The sequence below is a fragment of the Molothrus aeneus genome, chromosome 29 (assembly GCF_037042795.1).
Source record: "Molothrus aeneus isolate 106 chromosome 29, BPBGC_Maene_1.0, whole genome shotgun sequence".
In the NCBI taxonomy this organism is placed as follows: Eukaryota; Metazoa; Chordata; class Aves; order Passeriformes; family Icteridae; genus Molothrus; species Molothrus aeneus.
Genome location: NC_089674.1, coordinates 3,056,110 through 3,066,100, shown reverse-complemented (window position 1 = coordinate 3,066,100; position 9,991 = coordinate 3,056,110).

Sequence of the window (9,991 nt, the reverse complement as noted above, 5' to 3'; positions counted from 1 at the left end):
TCGCAGGTTCCAATTCATCCCAAACTCTTGGAAGCTTTCTGCATGGATGAAGGTTAAAAGCAGCATTCTCCTGAGGATCAGGACAGGCAGAGAAACCTCCCCTGTGCCCTGGGTTCCAGCAGCTCTGCATGGGATGGAGCTGGGGTCCCCTTGAGGGTCGGGGGGGACATCCCCAAAGAGACGCTCCCGTTGTTTGTGGTGCACAAACAGGTGACACCTTCAAGTGGGGGAACCTCTATTAATCTATTATTAATTAATATTCCATTTAACCCTTGAGAGGTCATCCCCAAAGAGACGCTTCCGTTGTTTGTGGTGCACCAACAGATGACATCTTCAAGTGGGGGAAGGTCTATTAATTTATTATTAATTAATATTCCATTTAACCCTGGAGAGGTCATCTCCAAAGAGACGCTCCCTGAGCGCCGCCGTTTTTTTGTGCAGCACCAACAGGTGACACCTTTAAGTGGGGGAACCTCTATTAATCTATTATTAATTAATATTCCATTTAACCCTCGAGAGGTCATCTCCAAAGAGACGCTCCCGTTGTTTTGTGGGACACAAACAGATGACACCTTTAAGCGGGGGAAGGTCTATTAATTTATTATTAATTAATATTCCATGTGACCCTCGAGGGTCACGGAGGGACATCTCCAAAGAGACACTCTCTGAGCACTCCCGTTGTTTTGTGATGCACCAACAGATGACACCTTTAAATGGAGGAAGGTCTAATTATCTATCATTAATTAATATTCCATATGACCCTGGAGAGGTCATCTCCAAAGAGACACTCCCCGAGCGCCGCCATTTTTTTGTGCAGCACCAACAGGTGACACCTTTAAGTGGGGGAACCTCTAATTATCTATCATTAATTAATATTCCATATGACCCTTGAGAGGTCATCTCCAAAGAGACGCTCCCCAAGTGCTGACGTTGTTTTGTGGTGCACCAACAGATGACACCTTCAAGTGGGGGAAGGTCTATTAATCTATTATTAATTAATATTCCATATGACCCTCAAGGGTCACCAAGGACATCTCCAGAGATGCTCCTCGAGTGCCGCTGTTGTTTTGTGCAGCACCAACAGATGACACCTTTAAGTGGAGGAAGGTCTGTTAATCTATTACTATTTAATATAATCTATTACTAATTAATATTCCCTATGACCCTTGAGGGTCACTGAAGGACATCCCCAAAGAGATGCCCCCATTGTTTTGTGCAGCACCAACAGATGACACCTTCAAGTGGGGGAAGGTCTATTAATCTATTATTAATTAATATTCCATATGACCCTCAAGGGTCATGGAAGGACATCTCCAAAGAGATGCCACCGTTGTTTTGTGGCACATAAACGTTGACATCTTTAAGTGGGGGGGGATGGTCTATTAATCTATTATTAATTAATATAATCTATTACTAATTAATATTCCCTATGACCCTTGAGGGTCACTGAAGGACATCCCCAAAGAGATGCCCCCATTGTTTTGTGCAGCACCAACAGATGACACCTTTAAGTGGAGGAAGATCTGTTAATCTATTATTAATTAATATAATCTATTACTAATTAATATTCCCTCTGACCCCCGAGGGTCACTGAAGGACATCTCCAAAGGACACTCCCCGAGCACCGCTGTTGTTTTGTGGTGCACCAACAGATGACACCTTCAAGTGGGGGAAGGTTTATTAATCTATTATTAATTAATATTCCATATGCCGCCTCGGAGGCAGAGGGGATCTTTTGAAGCCATCTGGCTGCTCGCTGCTCTGGAGGAGAGCCCATTGGCTGCTGTCTGCTCTGGAAAATGGAGCTGTGACGTGAGCCAGGGCCAGCTGCCCCATTGTCCCCTGGTGCCACCAACCCAGCCCGGTCAGGATGTGGTGGCTGCACAGAAAGGCCCCTTTGGCCAAAAATCCAGGGTTTTAGGGGATTTCTGCCCCTGTTTTTGACACAGCACCTCCCTGACAAAGCATCAGAGATGGCAGCACGGGAGGGCACTGGGGCAGGGATGCAACCTGCCCCAGTGACAACGTGAAGGGAGGTCAGAGATAAGGGTCCCTTATCTCATTAACTTCCATCCCTTGGTCAGCGTGAGGAGGTAGGAAAAAGGAGAGATGACTCCCTATGGGTGATTTTGGGGGTTTTGAGGGTGCTGAAGCAGATTCTGGCGGGCTTTTGGGTGATTGTGGAGCGTTTGGGGGTGATTTTGGAACGTTTTGGGGTGATTTTGGGGTTTTTTGGGCACGTTTGCGTCCTGTGCCCACACAAGGACGCTGCAGGGAGCAGTTTATCCCTGAGCACTGCAGGTGTGACACCCTGGGCAGGGCTGTGCCAGGGACAAACAGAGCCAGGATTTGCTGCTGGAACAGGGAATAAGTCAGGATGCCCCACGTGAGTAAATATCTCAGGATACACAGAGAGGTCCCGGTGTAAATAAGAAATAAACCCTTGGACTAAGGTTATTGATGGTTGTAAACTGAGATTATGGCCAGAACAAACACGGGGTCAACAGCTCAAGTGCCTTTTGGCTCAGATGTGCTCTGTGGTGGGCAGTGCAGCCTTTGTAAGCCTGGGCACAAGCCTAAATATTCTCCTGCTTAAAACCAGCGTTACTGTGTCCCACAGGATAGATACAGGCTGGGTTTTAATGGTTTGTGTAATACGGTTTTCAGGCAAGAACAGATTGAGTAAACTCTCCCCACTCAATACTTCCCCTTTTATGTGGGTTTCACACTTAAAACATTTTATTTGTTCATTTTCCTGTTTCTTTTTTTTTTTTTTTTTTGGTTTTCCCAGTGTGGCTTCGAAGCGTTTTGATTTTAGGAAAGCTCTGACAAAACCTCAGCGCAGCATCCTTAGGAAACCCAAAACTTTCACTTTCTCCCCCTAAATCACTTTGACTCTCTAAATCACTTCCTGCCCCTAAATCACTTTTACCCCTAAATCACTTCCTGCCCCTAAATCACTTTTAGCCCCCTAAATCACCTCTTTAGTCTCTAAATCACTTTTACCCCCTAAATAATTTCCTCCCCCTAAATCACTTTTACCCCTAAATCACTTTTACCCCCTAAATCACTTTCTCCCCCTAAATCACTTTGACTCTCTAAATCACTTCCTGCCCCTAAATCACTTCCTGCCCCTAAATCACTTTTACCCCCTAAATCACTTTAACCCCCTAAATCACTTCATGACCCCAAATCACTTTTTATCCCCTAAATCACTTCCTCCCCCTAAATCACTTTTACCCCTAAATCACTTTTACCCCCTAAATCACTCCCTCCACATAAATCACTTTGACTCCCTAAATCACTTCCTGCCCTTAAATCACTTTTTATCCCCTAAATAATTTCCTCCCCTTAAATCACTTTTACCCTTTAAATCACTTCCTCCCCCTAAATCGCTTTTACCCCTAAATCACTTTTACCCCCTAAATCGCTTTTACCCCTAAATCACTTTTACCCCCTAAATCGCTTTTACCCCTAAATCACTTTTATCCCCCTAAATCACTTTTACCCCCTAAACCACCAGGCCAGGCTGCAGCAGAACCCCCAAACCCAGCACCAGGCAAAGCCCCGCTGCTCCCGGTGGGATTTACATAAACTGAGCACTAAAAACCCCAAATATTTAAAGTGTTCCTAACAAAGCAGAAAAAACCCTCCTCCTTCAAGCTCTATGACAACGCCATGAATATGCAAATTAGAATGCAAAGACAATTTTCTACTGGCTCCCAGTAAATACTGAGGCAGAGCTGTGGAGCATTAAGTGGCAGATTTAGGTGCGGGTTCATTCCTTTTTTATTTATTTTTTTTTTAAATACCACACTTAGAGACCAATTTGGCTGTAATGCACCGAATCTGTCGAGGCTTGCAGCCAGCTGATGGCATTGTTAAATCATACTTATTTTGGCATTTCTTATTGAAAGCAATAGAAGAGCAACCAGTGGTGATAAATTTGTTTGTGGAGAGCAGCGTTGCTTGTCAGAGTTGTACACTGTTGTAACTAGGGCAAAATTACACTATAAATTTGCAGGTTTATTGTCCTTTTTCTTCCATTTTTTTGTTGTTGTTGTTGTTGTCAGTGATCTGCTTTTCATATTCTACGTGCAAGGGTGCTCTGGCAAGAGAGAATTGTAAAATCTGGTGGGATCTCCCAGGTGCCTTTATTGAATTCACCTTCTTCTGCCCCCAAAAAATGGGATCTGCCAAGGGAAGGGGGTAATGAATTCACCTTCTTCTGCCCAAAAAACGGGATCTCACAGGTGCCTTTATTGAATTCACCTTCTTCTGCCCAAAAAATGGGATCTCCCAGGGGAAAAAAATTATTGAATTCACCTTCTTCTGCCCCAAAAATGGGATCTCCCAGGGGAAAAGTTTATAGAATTCACCTTCTTCTGCCCAAAAAATAGGATTTCACAGGTGTCTTTATTGAATTCACCTTCTTCTGCCCCCAAAAAATGGGATCTGCCAAGGGAAAAGGGGAATGAATTCACCTTATTTTGCCCCAAAAAAATGGGTTCTGCCAAGGGAAGGGGGTAATGAATTCACCTCCTTCTGCCCCAAAAAATGGGATCTTCCAGAGAAAAAGGAAGAGTTTATTGAATTCACCTTATTCTGCCCCAGAAAAATGGGATCTGCCAAGGGAAAAGGGTATTGAATTCACCTTCTTCTGCCCCCCAAAAAATGGGATCTTCCTGAGGAAATATTTATTGAATTCACCCCAAAAAACAGGATCTGCCAGGAGCTCAGGTTCTCAGGAGGGTTTCAGGTGTTTGAGAGGCAGGTGGAGAAATGGAATTCTCCAAGTGACCGTGGTCACACCGAGCTGGAGCTCCCCAGGTCACCTGAACCTGCGAAAAGCCAAAATTCAGGAGTGCTTTGAGCTGGAAGCTCGGAGGATTTGTTGCACACGAGGCAATAAACTGCTCCAATTGACTAAATGCCACAGCACAGCAGTTTATTTTAATTATGCTACAAAGGGAGGGATATTATCGTTCTTATGGCACAACATAACAAGGGAAGGAGAAAAGAAAATTCTATCCTGCTCTCCTCCTGAGAAGGTTTAGCAGCAGCATCTTGTTTATCATGGAGGGCTCAGGGCAGCAGGATCCACAAATAAAACATGAGGAGGGACCAGTTTAGAGAGGAGATGAAAAAAAAAAAAAACCAACAACCCAAAACAAACCAACAAAACTAGAAAAAAACCACCCTAAAACGCAGAAATTAAATCAAATTCCATTGCCTCTCTCATATTGAGTGGTGACTGGCTCTGCTTTCATTTGCTGCAAAAGGAAATACTGGAAAACCTGGAAGTTTTTAGGGAAGTTAGGAAGGGTTTGGGTGGGAGATGTGGTGGATGAAGGGAGGGAGCTCCTCCTGCTGCCTCCCAGTCCATCCAAAATCTGGGCTGGGACATTCAGGGGATTTAGAAAGTTTTGTCTGTTACTCACAGAACTCCCCAGCTTTCAGCTGAAGCTGGGAAAGAAAACACAGGAAGAGGAGAAAGTTCTCAATTCCCAGCTAAAGTGGGAATTTCTCCCAGTTTGTCCTTGATCTCCTCTGGCTTTCCCGGAGCCCTCCCTGGTGCTGGCACAGCCCCATCTGTTCCCTGCACCTTTCTGCACAGTTCTGGACAGAATTTGCTGCCAAGAAATGCGCGCTGTTGGAAACCCCTGACCCAAAGGGAAATCCCTGCAGTGCTGGGCCCTGTCCCAGCAGGTTTTCCTGCCCGTGGCTCACACCCCCAGTAAATCCAAGGGATTTCCAGCGCCAGGAACAGCAAATCTGCCCAGACTGGCAGCTCCAGCTGGGGGATTTGCTGTGCCTGCCTCGCTGTTTGTTTATTTTTCCCTTTCTCATCTCTCACCTCATCCTGGGGACTCTCACAAACACCACACACTGCTGCTTTATATAACGTTTCTAATCGGCCTTTTAATGTGTTTTATTCTCCAGAGCAGCCCAAGGCCTTTGCTGACCTTGTCCCTCCCCAGCTCCCCGGGGGCCTGAGGGTGCTCTGGGGTTTCTGGGGAGCAGCAGGGAGAGGTTTCTGTGCTGCTGCAGAGTCTCCCCCGCTAATCCCAGCATCGGGATCCAATTTCAGATAAATCGGCTCCTCCTGAGGGGTGGAACGAGTCCCTGCTCGCTGTGATCCTCGCCCCAGGGGCCTTCAGGGCCGCTCCTGCCTCCGTGGCTCAGCTGTGGGTGAAGGCGAGGCCTTTCCGTGTCAGAGGCAAATGGGAAATGCACAGAGCTTGTCTGGAAGCTGGGATCCAACAAATTGAGAGAGAAAGAGAGAGAAAGAGAGAGAGAGGAGTGGTGTCTGCAGCTGCAGGCTCCAAATCACTTCAGTGGCTTTGGCTTTGTAGCACAACAAAGCCCAGGAGCAGGGGCCATTACCGAGGCTGGGATGATCCTCCTGCATCCCTTTGAACTCGGGATATTCTGGGGCTCTGGAGACGAAAAAGCTCTGTGTTCGGTCTATTCAGGGGACTAAAGAAAGCAAAGCCCCTGAGTTCAGCCCCAGCTTTGAATTCCTGGCAAATATTGCTGCAAACAGCCACGGGCACAGAATTCAGACTGGGGAATTATTCTGAGTTGGTTTCTGAGATGTTTCTGATCGCTCCTCAGAGCCACAGGGAAAACTGGGACCAGAGAACAGGGTCTGTTCTCCTGGGTTTGGTGAATGAACAGCTTGAGAAGGGTTTTGTCCCTCCCTGTTCCTGCAGTGCCTGACCCAGGGTTCCCCTGAGGCCACAGGGAAAAGCTGGATCCCAAAATCCAAGTGAAAAGCTGGATCCCAAAATCCCAGGGAAAAGCTGGGTCCCAAAATCCCGGGGAAAAGCTGGGTCCCAAAATCCTAAGGAAAAACTGGATCCCAAAATCCCGGGGAAAAGCTGGATCCCAAAATCCCAGGGAAAAGCTGGGTCCCAAAATCCTGAGGAAAAACTGGATCCCAAAATCCCAGGGAAAAGCTGGGTCCCAAAATCCCAGGGAAAAGCTGGGTCCCAAAATCCTGAGGAAAAACTGGATCCCAAAATCCCAGGGAAAAGCTGGGTCCCAAAATCCTGAGGAAAAACTGGATCCCAAAATGCGAGTGGAAAACTGGATCCCAAAATCCCAGGGAAAAGCTGGATCCTAAAATCCCAGGGGAAAACTGGATCCCAAAATACCAGTGAAAGCTGGATCCCAAAATCCCAGGGAAAAACTGGATCCCAAAATGCGAGTGGAAAACTGGATCCCAAAATCCCGGGGAAAATCTGGATCCCAAAATGCCAGTGAAAGCTGGGTCCCAAAATCCAAGTGAAAAGCTGGATCCCAAAATCCCAGTGCAAAACTGGATCCCAAAATCCAAGTGAAAAGCTGGATCCCAAAATCCCAGTGCAAAACTGGATCCCAAAATCCCAGGGAAAAGCTGGATCCTAAAATCCCAGGGGAAAACTGGATCCCAAAATACCAGTGATAGCTGGGTCTCAAAATCCCAAGGAAAAGCTGGATCCCAAAATCCCAGGGAAAAGCTGGATCCCAAAATCCAAGTGAAAAGCTGGATCCCAAAATCCCAAGGAAAAGCTGGGTCCCAAAATCCTGAGGAAAAACTGGATCCCAAAATGCGAGTGGAAAACTGGATCCCAAAATCCCGGGGAAAAGCTGGATCCCAAAATCCCAGGGGAAAACTGGATCCCAAAATACCAGTGAAAGCTGGGTCCCAAAATCCCAAGGAAAAGCTGGATCCCAAAATGCCAGTGAAAGCTGGGTCCCAAAATCCAAGTGAAAAGCTGGATCCCAAAATCCCAGGGAAAAGCTGGGTCCCAAAATCCTGAGGAAAAGCTGGATCCCAAAATGCGAGTGGAAAACTGGATCCCAAAATCCCGGGGAAAATCTGGATCCTAAAATCCTGAGGAAAAGCTGGATCCCAAAATCCCAAGGAAAAGCTGGGTCCCAAAATCCCAGGGAAAAGCTGGATCCTAAAATCCCAGGAAAAAGCTGGATCCCAAAATCCCAGTGCACACAGGAGGGACTTGGAGAAGAGAGCAGCATAAACATCAGAGGGCTTTTATTAATTGACCTGAAAGGTGTTGTTAATTAATGCACATCATCACCCTTTGTGTTTGCTCTGTGAGGATGAGGAGGGTGCTCCAAGGGCACGGGTTCCATGAGCAGGGGGGAACAATTCCCTGCCCTCTGCAGCAGATTGAGCACTCCCACAGTCAGGTTTTACTAAACCAGGTTTTACCTAAGCCAGGGTTGCACCACACCAGGTTTTCTCTGCAGTGCTCAGTTGAATCCCCGCTGTGTGAGGAATGAAATCATCAGGAGGAGGAGAAAAGGGTTTGAGCTGGGAGATGGGGTGGGACAGGGGGACAGGGCAGGGAATTCCCCGTGTGGAACAGGCTCAGAGTGGCTCCAGGGGTGACCCTGCTCCTGTGCTGGGGCTGCAGGAGCTCTGGGGGTCTGAGGGACAGCCTGACCTTCAGCTCTCTGCCTTTTGCCCTGCAAAATGAGGATCTGAGTTAATGGGTCACCCCAAAATTCCCCAATTCAAGTTCCCAATCCAAATTCCCCCTTGGGGAGGTTCCTCTCCCCAAAATCTTCTCCTTCCCTTGGTGCTGAAAGCAAGGAACAAAACCCCATAAACTGATATTTAGGATTCTCTGACATTCTTCCCCCAGCACTGAACCAAAGTCAATTGTCTTTGCCAACTTTAAACTGAGTCAACATTTTCAAAAGATAAAACATTTCTATTTAAATCTTTACCTGGATTTACCATCCTGAAGTTTGGGGAGATACAAATATAGGTTTTGTCACTGAGTGAGCAGTGTTAGAATCAAAGGTAATAAACCCATTGATCTCCAGTAAGACAATATTAATATTACCATACAGCTTTTATAATTAATTTGCTGCCAGATGAAAGGGAAACACGAGGTCCTTTTAATGCTGGTGATTAAAGGGAAAAGTAAACCTTTGAAAGGAGGATTTGCATGTACAACATGTTGCACTAATTCCAGCAGATCAGGGGGAATTGTTACTGTGCAGTTGGAGTCACATTGCAGAGTTTGGGATGAAAGAGCTGCTGGCTTGGGGGAGAGAAATCTGGGCAGAGTTTGGGGATATTGGGGGAGAAAGTTCCGGGCAGAGTTTGGGGATATTGGGGGAAAAAATTCCGGGCAGAGTTTGGGGATATTGGGGGAGAAAGTTCCGGGCAGAGTTTGGGGATAATGGGGAAGGTTTGTAAATCCCTGCTCTGGCTGTATTTGGTTTTCTGTTCACTGCAGGGCAGGGGTTTGGCCAAAGGGGTTTCCACATGTACAGAAATGTCCATAAAAACCTAAAAACCTGGTAAGAGGAATGGTGGATTTGTGTTTGCAAACAAGCTGTGGGTCTGCTGGGAGATAAAACCAACACTGGGAGAGAAAAGAAACACTGGGAAGGGTTCCACTGATTGATGAATGGAAAAAGAGATTTGCTCTTACAAATAAACTTTAGGGTTGCTGATAAATGAAATTACACATTGAAAGGTGAAGGAAACAATGAGGGAAAACCCCCTAAATTCAGTAAGAATTAAAAATGAAAAGGGAGGGTTATACATTAGAGGGAAATCCTTGGGATCAGGTATTCTGGGAAGTCTGAACCTCTCAGGTACCTCAGAAATGGGGAAAGAGAGAAGGGAAATGTGGCTGGAAATTGGGATAAAAAGGGAGGCTGCATCCTCCAAAAATCTGAGAGACCCCAGGGGATGCCCCATGGCCTCTGCCTGTATTGGAATAAAGCCAAAAATGACTCCTCTGTCTCCTTTTTGGACATGAACCTCTGGTGTTTGTGGATTCATTTTCCTGACAAAATCAAAGATTTTCCCGATTTGTTTTCTTGCCGTGGTTTCCCCAGAATGGGGCGCGCAGCGATGACAAAAATGACGCGGCAAAGGCTCCTTATGTGAGAGATGAAAAGCTAAACCTGCTTCTGTTCTGATTTCCTCCTCTCCTGTTCCAACACAAGGAGCAAACGG